Source organism: Notolepis coatsorum (assembly GCF_963971535.1).
Source record: "Notolepis coatsorum genome assembly, chromosome: 19".
NCBI classification, from domain to species: domain Eukaryota; kingdom Metazoa; phylum Chordata; class Actinopteri; order Aulopiformes; family Paralepididae; genus Notolepis; species Notolepis coatsorum.
Window position 1 is genome coordinate 13,012,164 of NC_140183.1, and position 18,070 is coordinate 13,030,233.

Consider the following 18,070-nt stretch of genomic DNA (forward strand, 5'->3'; position numbering starts at 1 on the left):
TTGAATTGCTTGCTGGGGTGGATATTGTGTACGTATATATTAGGGCTGTTCCCGACTAAGGATTTGAATAGTCGACTTTGATTGGCCGACATTTGCAGATAGTCAACTGGTAGTCGACTACCCCCCTGAATGCAAATTTCTTTAAATTTAAAAAAAAATTATTTGTATCATTCCATTTGGGCTGTGGGGGTGCTTAATGAGAGTCGACTGAAGGCTTCTTGTCCTCTGCTAAAGCATGCAATTGGTCCACTGATGGATACATCTTGATATTTGTCTAGTTTAGTGTGTTCATTAGACAGGTGAAATCCTCTTTCAGTGCCTCTGTGCCTGTTTTCTTAGGCAGTTAGCCTCGCTGGTATGCACGCCATCCACACTTCTAGGCCTCTTTGCTTTTGAAAAGAATGATAAATTATTATAATTTTTTTTATATATATCATTAATTCCCCAAAATATGTTGAATACACAAATGTGGCTGGGGGAACTGATTCACTCAGCATGAATGGACTATAGGTCAATAAAAAAATCGACATATAAAAGAATTAATGTAAAAAGAATTCTAATTAATGCAGTTGAATCGTCACCTTAGGATCGATGCATTGCGATGCACATTGTATATTACTATTGTACTTGGCTGTTACATTTGCACTGTGGTTGGATGCCAAACGTGTACCTGCCCCTTATTGCAATAAACCCTTAAATATAAACACTTTCATATATCAATCACTTCACACTTCATTAGTCCTACATAACCAAGTACACCTTCAAACACAGTGTTCAAAACCTTTAAAAGCATTTAACCTTAGGTAATCCCTCACCAACCCAACCCCCCCCCCCCCCCCATTCCCCTCGCCCCCAGCCCCCCCAACCCGTTCTGAGTTGAGTCAGTGCAGCAGAACCATCCAGCATCGCCTGCTTCAAAGCAGCCACACCCTGCAGGTATATGACCTCATTCCATCTGCCCCTCGCCTCACACTGCTATGAGCTGTTCTCGTGTGTGTGTGAGTGCGTGCATCCGAGTGAGTGCGTGCATGTGTGCGTTTGTACTTGTGTACTTGAAATAACTTTTAAGGACTTTAAGAAAGTAAGAAAATAGGGACATTTTGGCCAGGCTATTTCCTGGGTATGTGGTGTAGGGGCTAGGATTAGCTTGATTTGGGTAAATACTAAAGTCAGGCACGAATTGGGATCAGGGTTAGGAGGAATGAGTACAGTCAATAGAAGGTCCTCACAAATATAGTAATACAACAGTGTGTGTGTGTGTGTGTGTGTGTGTGTACGTGTTATGTGGTCTTATGTAAGATAGAGAGCAGCAGCTATAATGAGTTTTCCAATGTAGATCAATAGCCATAATAATAAAACCCACACAGGAGCCGTGCTTAGCACCTTATCTGCTGGTATGGGCTCTGTAGCTCACACAAGAGACGCACACACACACACACACACACACACACACACACACACACACACACACACACACACACACACACACACACACACACACACACACACACACACACACACACACACACACACACACACACACACACACACACACACACACACACACACACACACACACACACACACACACCAGAGCATGTGAGCGGCCGAGAAATCCGCTCTTCGCTCTAGACGGCTGAGTTCCGCTCTCATTCGCTCATGTTGGCCCCCCCCCCCCCAAGCCGCTCTACGCTCGCTCAGCGCTCATCTTCATTTGCGCATCAAGCGTTCCCCGCTCCACAGCCCGCTCAGCAGAAAAAACATAATTTTTTTGGAGCATGATGTAAATTAGCTTGATTTGACCAAACTACAACAGTCTGCACCCCCTGGGCCCCTTAACAATTGTTTGTATTGAGCCGTATTGTATTGTACCCATTCTGCAATGTTAAATAACGTTTATCCATTCAACTACAGATACAGCCCTGAAAAATCAAACCTCTGCTGCTCCTCTACCACTACTCCACCACTCCACTCCAAACTGATTTTGTGACTCCTATTGTTCTGGACCGGGCCAGATTTCACACCTCCACTGCCTCCCACAGGCTGGGGAGATTTTCATCTTAAATTTGTATTCGTCCCAAATGTCCCAGCCCCATCCGATTTCTTAGCTTTTTTCACTGTTTACTTATCATGCATTGCAACACTAATATATGGTCAGTACCCCAAGTCAGACTGCCCATATAAAAATTATCTTGGGGGTCTGAGGGCAGTAGCCCCGCACCCCCTCCCTGGGGAAGCACTTAAGTTAAGTACTCTCCCTTTGTTCACGTTTAGACCCAGCCACCAGCCCCCGAAAATTAACACCCGAGTGCTAGTTCTAAAGTGGTAGAGTGGCAGAAGCGTAGCAGTAGGGTACTGAATCTGAAGTGCTTCATCTGTAGCTGTACTATGCTAATGTAGCTAGCATAGCCGCAATGCTATGGTAGATCCCATTCACGTTAGCATGTAAGCTAACAACAACAGCGCTCTTTTTGAGAGACTAAACTATCCGCTCTTGGTGGTACATTTAATTGTGTTGATGATGGTTTCGTTTCATCAATAAATGAGGCAGAACACAGTGAATGTATCCTTTTTTTTTATTGCACTTTGTTTGTTTCTCACTGAAAATAAATGTTGCGTTCACCCGAGGTGAACTGATGGCCTGGGGGAAGAAGCTGAGTCTGAGTCTCTCTGTTCTTGCTGCATGTATGCATAGGCGCTTGCCTGACCACAGCAGCTTGAACAGGCTATTGTTCATAAGATAGAAAAGAAACTAGCAGAGCCAGAAGTTCCCAGAACTGTTCAACTCCCCTGGAGCCACAGCCAGCAGAGAAGCCAGTTTACTTTCGCTTTCAAACCAGCTGCAGCCTGAGAACTGGAGTGTGAGGGGATGTAACACTAAAGATGGCGACAACGACAAATAATTGCTGCAAAATAAACATACATCTGTTGTTTAAATATTTTTTTGTATTAAATTATTATTTTTTACTTATAACAATATCGATAATATCGAATATCGAGTGATATGATATTGTTATCAATATCGTTATCGCAATATAATTTTTGGCCATATCGCCCAGCCCTATTCTACAGTTAAATCAGTGAATGGATCAGTCGACAGCCTTACCCTTAGCATTACCCGTAGCCTTACCCATAGCCTTACCCGTAGCCTTACCCTTAGCATTCCCCTTAGTGTAATGGCTTCTTGTTGGTAAACCAGGTAGTGGCTTCAACACACACATTCCAAAAAAAAAAATATCCAAAACGAGATCCAAGGTATTATGAATAAAATTATACGTTTATTTGAAGCATCTGAAGAATCTAAAGAAAACATCAAAAGAAAGATTCCAATACTCGAGAAAATGATGTGGTTTTAAAGGAAAATATATAACTCGACACCTTCACATTTTGACCATCCCTAGGCCTTCTCTTCCTGCTCATTAACCAAACATTTAACCATGAGGCCTTCACTTCCTGCTCATTAACCAAACATTTAACCATGAGGCCTTCACTTCCTGCTCATTAACCAAACATTTAACCACGAGGCCTTCTCTTCCTGCTCATTAACCAAACATTTAACCACGAGGCCTTCTCTTCCTGCTCATTAACCAAACATTTAACCATGAGGCCTTCACTTCCTGCTCATTAACCAAACATTTAACCATGAGGCCTTCACTTCCTGCTCATTAACCAAACATTTAACCATGAGGCCTTCACTTCCTGCTCATTAACCAAACATTTAACCATGAGGCCTTCACTTCCTGCTCATTAACCAAACATTTAACCATGAGGCCTTCACCTCCTGCTCATTAACCAAACATTTAACCACAAGGCCTTCACTTCCTGCTCATTAACCAAACATTTAACCATGAGGTCTTCACTTCCTGCTCATTAACCAAACATTTAACCATGAGGCCTTCACTTCCTGCTCATTAACCAAACATTTAACCTCAAGGCCTTCACTTCCTGCTCATTAACCAAACATTTAACCACGAGGCCTTCACTTCCTGCTCATTAACCAAACATTTAACCACGAGGCCTTCACTTCCTGCTCATTAACCAAACATTTAACCACAAGGCCTTCACTTCCTGCTCATTAACCAAACATTTAACCACGAGGCCTTCACTTCCTGCTCATTAACCAAACATTTAACCATGAGGCCTTCTCTTCCTGCTCATTAACCAAACATTTAACCACGAGGCCTTCACTTCCTGCTCATTAACCAAACATTTAACCACAGGGCCTTCACTTCCTGCTCATTAACCAAACATTTAACCACGAGGCCTTCACTTCCTGCTCATTAACCAAACATTTAACCATGAGGCCTTCTCTTCCTGCTCATTAACCAAACATTTAACCACAAGGCCTTCACTTCCTGCTCATTAACCAAACATTTAACCACAAGGCCTTCACTTCCTGCTCATTAACCAAACATTTAACCATGAGGCCTTCACTTCCTGCTCATTAACAAAACATTTAACCATGAGGCCTTCAATTCCTGCTCATTAACCAAACATTTAACCACAAGGCCTTCACTTCCTGCTCATTAACCAAACATTTAACCACGAGGCCTTCACTTCCTGCTCATTAACCAAACATTTAACCACGAGGCCTTCACTTCCTGCTCATTAACCAAACATTTAACCACAAGGCCTTCACTTCCTGCTCATTAACCAAACATTTAACCACGAGGCCTTCTCTTCCTGCTCATTAACCAAACATTTAACCATGAGGCCTTCACTTCCTGCTCATTAACCAAACATTTAACCACGAGGCCTTCACTTCCTGCTCATTAACCAAACATTTAACCATGAGGCCTTCACTTCCTGCTCATTAACCAAACATTTAACCACGAGGCCTTCACTTCCTGCTCATTAACCAAACATTTAACCATGAGGCCTTCACTTCCTGCTCATTAACCAAACATTTAACCATGAGGCCTTCACTTCCTGCTCATTAACCAAACATTTAACCACAAGGCCTTCACTTCCTGCTCATTAACCAAACATTTAACCATGAGGCCTTCACTTCCTGCTCATTAACCAAACATTTAACCATGAGGCCTTCACTTCCTGCTCATTAACCAAACATTTAACCACAAGGCCTTCACTTCCTGCTCATTAACCAAACATTTAACCACAAGGCCTTCACTTCCTGCTCATTAACCAAACATTTAACCATGAGGCCTTCACTTCCTGCTCATTAACCAAACATTTAACCACAAGGCCTTCACTTCCTGCTCATTAACCAAACATTTAACCACGAGGCCTTCACTTCCTGCTCATTAACCAAACATTTAACCATGAGGCCTTCACTTCCTGCTCATTAACCAAACATTTAACCACGAGGCCTTCACTTCCTGCTCATTAACCAAACATTTAACCATGAGGCCTTCACTTCCTGCTCATTAACCAAACATTTAACCATGAGGCCTTCACTTCCTGCTCATTAACCAAACATTTAACCACAAGGCCTTCACTTCCTGCTCATTAACCAAACATTTAACCACAAGGCCTTCACTTCCTGCTCATTAACCAAACATTTAACCACGAGGCCTTCACTTCCTGCTCATTAACCAAACATCTAACCACGAGGCCTTCACTTCTTGCTCATTAACCAAACATTTAACCACAAGGCCTTCACTTCCTGCTCATTAACCAAACATTTAACCACGAGGCCTTCACTTCCTGCTCATTAACCAAACATTTAACCACGAGGCCTTCACTTCCTGCTCATTAACCAAACATTTAACCACGAGGCCTTCACTTCCTGCTCATTAACCAAACATTTAACCATGAGGCCTTCACTTCCTGCTCATTAACCAAACATTTAACCATGAGGCCTTCACTTCCTGCTCATTAACCAAACATTTAACCACGAGGCCTTCACTTCCTGCTCATTAACCAAACATTTAACCATGAGGCCTTCACTTCCTGCTCATTAACCAAACATTTAACCACAAGGCCTTCACTTCCTGCTCATTAACCAAACATTTAACCACAAGGCCTTCACTTCCTGCTCATTAACCAAACATTTAACCACGAGGCCTTCACTTCCTGCTCATTAACCAAACATTTAACCACAAGGCCTTCACTTCCTGCTCATTAACCAAACATTTAACCACAAGGCCTTCACTTCCTGCTCATTAACCAAACATTTAACCACGAGGCCTTCTCTTCCTGCTCATTAACCAAACATTTAACCACAAGGCCTTCACTTCCTGCTCATTAACCAAACATTTAACCATGAGGCCTTCACTTCCTGCTCATTAACCAAACATTTAACCACGGGGCCTTCACTTCCTGCTCATTAACCAAACATTTAACCATGAGGCCTTCACTTCCTGCTCATTAACCAAACATTTAACCACGAGGCCTTCACTTCCTGCTCATTAACCAAACATTTAACCACAAGGCCTTCACTTCCTGCTCATTAACCAACCATTTAACCACAAGGCCTTCACTTCCTGCTCATTAACCAAACATTTAACCATGAGGCCTTCACTTCCTGCTCATTAACCAAACATTTAACCATGAGGTCTTCACTTCCTGCTCATTAACCAAACATTTAACCACAAGGCCTTCACTTCCTGCTCATTAACCAAACATTTAACCACAAGGCCTTCACTTCCTGCTCATTAACCAACCATTTAACCACAAGGCCTTCACTTCCTGCTCATTAACCAAACATTTAACCACGAGGCCTTCACTTCCTGCTCATTAACCAAACATTTAACCACGAGGCCTTCACTTCCTGCTCATTAACCAAACATTTAACCATGAGGCCTTCACTTCCTGCTCATTAACCAAACATTTAACCATGAGGCCTTCACTTCCTGCTCATTAACCAAACATTTAACCACGAGGCCTTCACTTCCTGCTCATTAACCAAACATTTAACCATGAGGCCTTCACTTCCTGCTCATTAACCAAACATTTAACCACAAGGCCTTCACTTCCTGCTCATTAACCAAACATTTAACCACAAGGCCTTCACTTCCTGCTCATTAACCAAACATTTAACCACGAGGCCTTCACTTCCTGCTCATTAACCAAACATTTAACCACAAGGCCTTCACTTCCTGCTCATTAACCAAACATTTAACCACAAGGCCTTCACTTCCTGCTCATTAACCAAACATTTAACCACGAGGCCTTCTCTTCCTGCTCATTAACCAAACATTTAACCACAAGGCCTTCACTTCCTGCTCATTAACCAAACATTTAACCACGAGGCCTTCACTTCCTGCTCATTAACCAAACATTTAACCACAAGGCCTTCACTTCCTGCTCATTAACCAAACATTTAACCACAAGGCCTTCACTTCCTGCTCATTAACCAAACATTTAACCACGAGGCCTTCTCTTCCTGCTCATTAACCAAACATTTAACCACAAGGCCTTCACTTCCTGCTCATTAACCAAACATTTAACCATGAGGCCTTCACTTCCTGCTCATTAACCAAACATTTAACCACGGGGCCTTCACTTCCTGCTCATTAACCAAACATTTAACCACGAGGCCTTCACTTCCTGCTCATTAACCAAACATTTAACCACAAGGCCTTCACTTCCTGCTCATTAACCAACCATTTAACCACAAGGCCTTCACTTCCTGCTCATTAACCAAACATTTAACCATGAGGCCTTCACTTCCTGCTCATTAACCAAACATTTAACCATGAGGTCTTCACTTCCTGCTCATTAACCAAACATTTAACCACAAGGCCTTCACTTCCTGCTCATTAACCAAACATTTAACCACAAGGCCTTCACTTCCTGCTCATTAACCAACCATTTAACCACAAGGCCTTCACTTCCTGCTCATTAACCAAACATTTAACCACGAGGCCTTCACTTCCTGCTCATTAACCAAACATTTAACCACGAGGCCTTCACTTCCTGCTCATTAACCAAACATTTAACCATGAGGCCTTCACTTCCTGCTCATTAACCAAACATTTAACCATGAGGCCTTCACTTCCTGCTCATTAACCAAACATTTAACCACGAGGCCTTCACTTCCTGCTCATTAACCAAACATTTAACCATGAGGCCTTCACTTCCTGCTCATTAACCAAACATTTAACCACAAGGCCTTCACTTCCTGCTCATTAACCAAACATTTAACCACAAGGCCTTCACTTCCTGCTCATTAACCAAACATTTAACCACGAGGCCTTCACTTCCTGCTCATTAACCAAACATTTAACCACAAGGCCTTCACTTCCTGCTCATTAACCAAACATTTAACCACAAGGCCTTCACTTCCTGCTCATTAACCAAACATTTAACCACGAGGCCTTCTCTTCCTGCTCATTAACCAAACATTTAACCACAAGGCCTTCACTTCCTGCTCATTAACCAAACATTTAACCATGAGGCCTTCACTTCCTGCTCATTAACCAAACATTTAACCACGGGGCCTTCACTTCCTGCTCATTAACCAAACATTTAACCATGAGGCCTTCACTTCCTGCTCATTAACCAAACATTTAACCACGAGGCCTTCACTTCCTGCTCATTAACCAAACATTTAACCACAAGGCCTTCACTTCCTGCTCATTAACCAACCATTTAACCACAAGGCCTTCACTTCCTGCTCATTAACCAAACATTTAACCATGAGGCCTTCACTTCCTGCTCATTAACCAAACATTTAACCATGAGGTCTTCACTTCCTGCTCATTAACCAAACATTTAACCACAAGGCCTTCACTTCCTGCTCATTAACCAAACATTTAACCACAAGGCCTTCACTTCCTGCTCATTAACCAACCATTTAACCACAAGGCCTTCACTTCCTGCTCATTAACCAAACATTTAACCATGAGGCCTTCACTTCCTGCTCATTAACCAAACATTTAACCATGAGGCCTTCACTTCCTGCTCATTAACCAAACATTTAACCACAAGGCCTTCACTTCCTGCTCATTAACCAAACATTTAACCATGAGGCCTTCTCTTCCTGCTCATTAACCAAACATTTAACCACAAGGCCTTCACTTCCTGCTCATTAACCAACCATTTAACCACAAGGCCTTCACTTCCTGCTCATTAACCAAACATTTAACCATGAGGCCTTCTCTTCCTGCTCATTAACCAAACATTTAACCACGAGGCCTTCACTTCCTGCTCATTAACCAAACATTTAACCACGAGGCCTTCACTTCCTGCTCATTAACCAAACATTTAACCATGAGGCCTTCACTTCCTGCTCATTAACCAAACATTTAACCACAAGGCCTTCACTTCCTGCTCATTAACCAACCATTTAACCACAAGGCCTTCACTTCCTGCTCATTAACCAAACATTTAACCACGAGGCCTTCACTTCCTGCTCATTAACCAAACATTTAACCACAAGGCCTTCTCTTCCTGCTCATTAACCAAACATTTAACCATGAGGCCTTCTCTTCCTGCTCATTAACCAAACATTTAACCACAAGGCCTTCACTTCCTGCTCATTAACCAAACATTTAACCACAAGGCCTTCACTTCCTGCTCATTAACCAAACATTTAACCATGAGGCCTTCACTTCCTGCTCATTAACCAAACATTTAACCATGAGGCCTTCACTTCCTGCTCATTAACCAAACATTTAACCATGAGGCCTTCACTTCCTGCTCATTAACCAAACATTTAACCACGAGGCCTTCACTTCCTGCTCATTAACCAAACATTTAACCACAAGGCCTTCTCTTCCTGCTCATTAACCAAACATTTAACCATGAGGCCTTCACTTCCTGCTCATTAACCAAACATTTAACCACGAGGCCTTCACTTCCTGCTCATTAACCAAACATTTAACCACAAGGCCTTCTCTTCCTGCTCATTAACCAAACATTTAACCATGAGGCCTTCTCTTCCTGCTCATTAACCAAACATTTAACCACAAGGCCTTCACTTCCTGCTCATTAACCAACCATTTAACCACAAGGCCTTCACTTCCTGCTCATTAACCAAACATTTAACCATGAGGCCTTCTCTTCCTGCTCATTAACCAAACATTTAACCACGAGGCCTTCACTTCCTGCTCATTAACCAAACATTTAACCATGAGGCCTTCACTTCCTGCTCATTAACCAAACATTTAACCACAAGGCCTTCTCTTCCTGCTCATTAACCAAACATTTAACCATGAGGCCTTCACTTCCTGCTCATTAACCAAACATTTAACCACGAGGCCTTCACTTCCTGCTCATTAACCAAACATTTAACCACAAGGCCTTCACTTCCTGCTCATTAACCAAACATTTAACCATGAGGCCTTCTCTTCCTGCTCATTAACCAAACATTTAACCACAAGGCCTTCACTTCCTGCTCATTAACCAAACATTTAACCACAAGGCCTTCACTTCCTGCTCATTAACCAAACATTTAACCATGAGGCCTTCACTTCCTGCTCATTAACCAAACATTTAACCATGAGGCCTTCACTTCCTGCTCATTAACCAAACATTTAACCATGAGGCCTTCACTTCCTGCTCATTAACCAAACATTTAACCACAAGGCCTTCACTTCCTGCTCATTAACCAAACATTTAACCATGAGGCCTTCACTTCCTGCTCATTAACCAAACATTTAACCATGAGGCCTTCACTTCCTGCTCATTAACCAAACATTTAACCACGAGGCCTTCACTTCCTGCTCATTAACCAAACATTTAACCACGAGGCCTTCACTTCCTGCTCATTAACCAAACATTTAACCACAAGGCCTTCACTTCCTGCTCATTAACCAAACATTTAACCACAAGGCCTTCACTTCCTGCTCATTAACCAAACATTTAACCACGAGGCCTTCACTTCCTGCTCATTAACCAAACATTTAACCATGAGGCCTTCACTTCCTGCTCATTAACCAAACATTTAACCACGAGGCCTTCTCTTCCTGCTCATTAACCAAACATTTAACCATGAGGCCTTCACTTCCTGCTCATTAACCAAACATTTAACCATGAGGCCTTCACTTCCTGCTCATTAACCAAACATTTAACCATGAGGCCTTCACTTCCTGCTCATTAACCAAACATTTAACCATGAGGCCTTCACTTCCTGCTCATTAACCAAACATTTAACCATGAGGCCTTCACTTCCTGCTCATTAACCAAACATTTAACCACAAGGCCTTCACTTCCTGCTCATTAACCAAACATTTAACCACAAGGCCTTCACTTCCTGCTCATTAACCAAACATTTAACCATGAGGCCTTCACTTCCTGCTCATTAACCAAACATTTAACCATGAGGCCTTCACTTCCTGCTCATTAACCAAACATTTAACCACAAGGCCTTCACTTCCTGCTCATTAACCAAACATTTAACCATGAGGCCTTCACTTCCTGCTCATTAACCAAACATTTAACCACAAGGCCTTCACTTCCTGCTCATTAACCAAACATTTAACCACGAGGCCTTCACTTCCTGCTCATTAACCAAACATTTAACCACAAGGCCTTCTCTTCCTGCTCATTAACCAAACATTTAACCATGAGGCCTTCACTTCCTGCTCATTAACCAAACATTTAACCACGAGGCCTTCACTTCCTGCTCATTAACCAAACATTTAACCATGAGGCCTTCACTTCCTGCTCATTAACCAAACATTTAACCATGAGGCCTTCACTTCCTGCTCATTAACCAAACATTTAACCACAAGGCCTTCACTTCCTGCTCATTAACCAAACATTTAACCACAAGGCCTTCACTTCCTGCTCATTAACCAAACATTTAACCATGAGGCCTTCACTTCCTGCTCATTAACCAAACATTTAACCATGAGGCCTTCACTTCCTGCTCATTAACCAAACATTTAACCACAAGGCCTTCACTTCCTGCTCATTAACCAAACATTTAACCATGAGGCCTTCACTTCCTGCTCATTAACCAAACATTTAACCACAAGGCCTTCACTTCCTGCTCATTAACCAAACATTTAACCATGAGGCCTTCACTTCCTGCTCATTAACCAAACATTTAACCATGAGGCCTTCACTTCCTGCTCATTAACCAAACATTTAACCATGAGGCCTTCACTTCCTGCTCATTAACCAAACATTTAACCATGAGGCCTTCACTTCCTGCTCATTAACCAAACATTTAACCATGAGGCCTTCACTTCCTGCTCATTAACCAAACATTTAACCACGAGGCCTTCACTTCCTGCTCATTAACCAAACATTTAACCACGAGGCCTTCACTTCCTGCTCATTAACCAAACATTTAACCACGAGGCCTTCACTTCCTGCTCATTAACCAAACATTTAACCACGAGGCCTTCACTTCCTGCTCATTAACCAAACATTTAACCACGAGGCCTTCACTTCCTGCTCATTAACCAAACATTTAACCATGAGGCCTTCACTTCCTGCTCATTAACCAAACATTTAACCATGAGGCCTTCACTTCCTGCTCATTAACCAAACATTTAACCACAAGGCCTTCACTTCCTGCTCATTAACCAAACATTTAACCACGAGGCCTTCACTTCCTGCTCATTAACCAAACATTTAACCACGAGGCCTTCACTTCCTGCTCATTAACCAAACATTTAACCACGAGGCCTTCACTTCCTGCTCATTAACCAAACATTTAACCACGAGGCCTTCACTTCCTGCTCATTAACCAAACATTTAACCACAAGGCCTTCACTTCCTGCTCATTAACCAAACATTTAACCATGAGGCCTTCACTTCCTGCTCATTAACCAAACATTTAACCATGAGGCCTTCACTTCCTGCTCATTAACCAAACATTTAACCACAAGGCCTTCACTTCCTGCTCATTAACCAAACATTTAACCATGAGGCCTTCACTTCCTGCTCATTAACCAAACATTTAACCATGAGGCCTTCACTTCCTGCTCATTAACCAAACATTTAACCATGAGGCCTTCACTTCCTGCTCATTAACCAAACATTTAACCACGAGGCCTTCTCTTCCTGCTCATTAACCAAACATTTAACCACGAGGCCTTCACTTCCTGCTCATTAACCAAACATTTAACCACAAGGCCTTCACTTCCTGCTCATTAACCAAACATTTAACCATGAGGCCTTCACTTCCTGCTCATTAACCAAACATTTAACCACAAGGCCTTCACTTCCTGCTCATTAACCAAACATTTAACCACGAGGCCTTCTCTTCCTGCTCATTAACCAAACATTTAACCACAAGGCCTTCTCTTCCTGCTCATTAACCAAACATTTAACCACGAGGCCTTCACTTCCTGCTCATTAACCAAACATTTAACCATGAGGCCTTCACTTCCTGCTCATTAACCAAACATTTAACCATGAGGCCTTCACTTCCTGCTCATTAACCAAACATTTAACCACAAGGCCTTCACTTCCTGCTCATTAACCAAACATTTAACCACAAGGCCTTCACTTCCTGCTCATTAACCAAACATTTAACCACGAGGCCTTCACTTCCTGCTCATTAACCAAACATTTAACCACGAGGCCTTCTCTTCCTGCTCATTAACCAAACATTTAACCACAAGGCCTTCACTTCCTGCTCATTAACCAAACATTTAACCACAAGGCCTTCACTTCCTGCTCATTAACCAAACATTTAACCACAAGGCCTTCACTTCCTGCTCATTAACCAAACATTTAACCACAAGGCCTTCACTTCCTGCTCATTAACCAAACATTTAACCATGAGGCCTTCACTTCCTGCTCATTAACCAAACATTTAACCACGAGGCCTTCACTTCCTGCTCATTAACCAAACATTTAACCACGAGGCCTTCACTTCCTGCTCATTAACCAAACATTTAACCACAGGGCCTTCACTTCCTGCTCATTAACCAAACATTTAACCATGAGGCCTTCACTTCCTGCTCATTAACCAAACATTTAACCATGAGGCCTTCACTTCCTGCTCATTAACCAAACATTTAACCATGAGGCCTTCACTTCCTGCTCATTAACCAAACATTTAACCATGAGTGTAACTGAGGGGTACAATTCCCTGACTGTATTGAAGTATGGTATCATTAAACCACTACCGCTTTATGTACTTTAACTACTGGCCACACAGTACATGATATATGTAACTGAGGGGTACAATTCCCTGACTGTATTGTTAGATATGATATTTAATACCACTACCTCATGTACTTTAACTTCTGGCCACCCAGTACAAGATATAAGTATGATGAACACTTTCCCACCTGATGAAACGAACCAACACAAATGTACCAAATCGAAGGTTTAATACAGCAAAGGGTGTATACAACGATCACTTAATTACATTTATGATTTGAAATATGGAATATGCACTTTTATGGCAAATGAGTATTCGTAGGTAAATCAACATTGAATGTCCAATCTCTGGGTGCGCAGGGAGTAAGTATACAACCTGGAATATTTAGGAAACGATAGCGATGGTACTTAGATGATTATAGCTGGATACACTAAAGGGGGGGGGGGTCCCGCTGGTTGTAAGACAGTAGGAGGGGGGGGTTAGAGAAGCCGCTGGCGGTATCCCATCTGGCCGACGGTGTCTTGGGAGAATCCAAAGTCTTGGACACGGTGCCCACAGAACCTCGGGCCGCAGACGAATACAGCTGGACCCTCTGTGGAACGGTATCTGCCGGTCCACAACGGAGAGACGTGAGGCGACCTCACGTGTAGAGCGCCGTCTCACCTGGAGTCCTCTCCGGGGGGTAATTCCAACACTCAGCAGTGTTGGCCTTTATCCATGGAATAATCAAAGCACACAAAGCATAATCCAAGCCGTGGAAGGCTCGCCGTCGTCTGGGTAGAGTAATCTAATATACAGGTCCAGTCGCTCTTGGCCTGGAGCTCCTCGGATGCAATCACCACTAGGGGTCTGACCAGCCTGGTTAAGCGTCCAGATAACGTCAGGAACGATGGGGGTACTGATAACTGTAGAACTCTAACCGAACGATGCACCATACATAAATAGACTACTATTAGCTTAATAGAATACGTCCAACTCGACGGTATGGTGCCAAACTATGACCATTCAACTATTAATCTACACGATGTCTCAAGGCCTATTCTGGGCCAAGTAGGCCTTACTACACCGCACGTGCGTCGTGGGGAGGCTTTTGCGTCTGTCACTCTGTTGGAGGGTAAAGAACTGGACTAAAAGAAAGTTCTACTTTACTGGCGCCATATATATATGCGCTATGAACAAATAGTACCATTCGTATTTCGCCCGACATATTACTGCGCGGAACCGGGGGTTGCCTCGACATGTTAGGCGGCACGATTGAACTTGGACCTAGGGGTATGGCAACCTGGCGCCAGGTTCTCGTCCAATGGTAGAATGAAACTATTATGGGCTGTTTAGTAGAAACGGGGATATTCAATGCATATTGTACAAGGAATATACAGGGGATATCAAACGATATACAAATACAATTAAATATATATATATAAATAAATATACATATTCGGTTTAATCTGATCCTTCACAACAATATAGATATGATGAACACTTTCCCACCATGAAACCAAGTCCACACAAATGTATAAGTCGAATATTTAATATATAGCAAAGGGTATATACAACGTTCACTTAATGACATTTATGATTTGAATGCACTTGTAAGGCAAATGAGTATTCGTAGGCAAATCAACATTGAATGTCCAATCTCTGGTTACGCAGGAAGCAAGTATACAACCTGGTTCTTTAGGGAACTATAGCGATGGTACTTAATGATTATAGCTGGATATACTAAAGGGGGTCCCGCTGGTTGTAAGTCAGTAGGGGGGGGGGGGGGGGGGGGTTAGGAGAGCCGCTGGCGATATCCCATCTGGCCAACGATTTCTTGGGAGAATTCAGAGTGCTGAACACGGTGCCCACAGAACCTTGGTCCACAGATGAATACCGTTGGGCCCTCTTGTAGACGGTAGCTGCCGGTCCACAACGAAGAGACGTGAGGCGACCTCACTCGGGTTAGAGCGCCGTCTCACCTGGACTCCTCTCGGGGGTAGTTCCAACACTTACCAGTGTTGGCTGTTATCCATGGCATAATCAAAGCACCCAAAGCAAGTAGATAATCCAAGCCGTGTAGGGCTCGCCGTCGTCCGGGTAAGGTAATCCAATGTGCAGGTCCACTCGTCCTAGCCCAGAACTCCTCGGATGAAAGCACCACACGTGGTCTGCCCAGCCTGGTTAAGACTCTAGATAACGCGAGGAAACGATGGGGGTACTGCTCACTTTATAACTCTAACCGAACGATGCACCATACATAATAGACTATTATTAACTTAATAGAAATACGTCCCACTCGACGGTATAGTGCCAAACTATGACAATTCAACCATTAATCCGCACGATGTCTCAATGCCATTCTGAGGCCAAGTTGACCATACTGCACCACACGTGTATCGTGGGTGAGGCTTAACGTCTTGCCACTAGGTTGGAGGGTAAAGAACTAAGGGCTAAGGGAAGTTCTACTTTACTTGCGCCATATATATATGCGCTGTGAACAAATAGTACCATTCGTATTTCGGCAGACGTATTCCTACGCGGAACCGGGGCTAGTAACGACATGTTCGTCGGCACGATTGAACTTGAACCAAGGGGCTTGGCTGCTGGCGCCAGGTTCTTGTCCAATGAGAGAATGAAACTATTATGGGCTGTTAGTAGACTAAAGGGATATTCAGTGTATATGTACAAGGAATATACAAGGGATATCAAACGATATACAAATACTATTAAATATATATCCATAAATAAATATATATATTCGGTTTAATCTGATCCTTCACAACAATGAGGCCTTCACTTCCTGCTCATTAACCAAACATGGGATCCAAAAGTCCCGCCCCCCACTGTCAATTTGCACTACCAACCTTTGGATACTAGGTGGGGTAGATGACTACAGGAGGTGCAGAAAACACATGCAAATAAATAATAGATACACTAAGAACACAACAGAATGGCTCCAACACTTTACCCATAGCCTTACCTTTAGCATTACCCATAGCCTTACCTTTAGCATTACCCTTAGCCTTACCCATAGCCTTACCCATAGCATTATCCTTAGCCTTACCCTTAGTATTACCCTTAGCCTTACCCATAGCCTTACCCATAGCCTTACCCATAGCATTATCCTTAGCCTTACCCTTAGCATTACCCTTAGCATTACCCATAGCCTTACCTTTAGCATTACCCTTAGCCTTACCCATAGCCTTACCTTTAGCATTACCCTTAGCCTTACCCATAGCCTTACCTTTAGCCTTACCCTTAGCATTACCCTTAGCATTATCCTTAGCCTTACCCTTAACATTACCCATAGCCTTACCTTTAGTCTTACCTTTAGCATTACCTTTAGCATTACCCTTAGCCTTACCTTTAGCATGACCCATAGCCTTACCTTTAGCCTTACCCTTAGCCTTACCCTTAGCTTTACCTTTAGCCTTACCCATAGCCTTACCCTTAGCATTACCCTTAGCATTACCCATAGCCTTACCTTTAGCATTACCCTTAACCTTACCCATAGCATTACCCTTAGCATTATCCTTAGCCTTACCTTTAGTATTACCCTTAACCTTACCCATAGCATTACCCTTAGCATTTACTTATCCATACTCTTAGCGTTGGCAGATGTGCCCAACGGTTTTTATATTTTTTTCATGATGTGTAAATTGTGACTGTATACTCTGAACCCATACATTTGCATGGATCTATGACGTATACCTTCATATTCTATATACCTTCCAGCCCTACTCTCACACAAACTCACTCTAGCATCTAGTCCACACACACACACACACACACACACACACACACACACACACACACACACACACACACACACACACACACTCCTATATATTGAATATACACGACACACTAAAGATCTACACACACACGTTTGCATGTGCACAGAGAGAGACACACAGAGACACACACACGCACACTATTAATATACTGTGGTTTTACTGATTAGTGCAGTTTATATTATCTGCATGTTATTCCCTCCTGTGTTTATTATCAGTCGTCTGCTCCCTGTGTGTTTATGATTATGATGACAGATATTATGGTGTGTGTATAGAGGATAGGCTGTGTGTGTATAGAGGATAGGCTGTGTGTGTTGTG

General features: G+C 42.8%; 1 protein-coding gene across 1 annotated transcript in view; it reads left to right on the forward strand.

Annotated features, from left to right (window-relative positions):
• Positions 1-18,070, forward strand: part of mtbp (MDM2 binding protein) — a 116,061-nt gene that overhangs the window by 23,481 nt on the left and 74,510 nt on the right. The window lies entirely within an intron of this gene.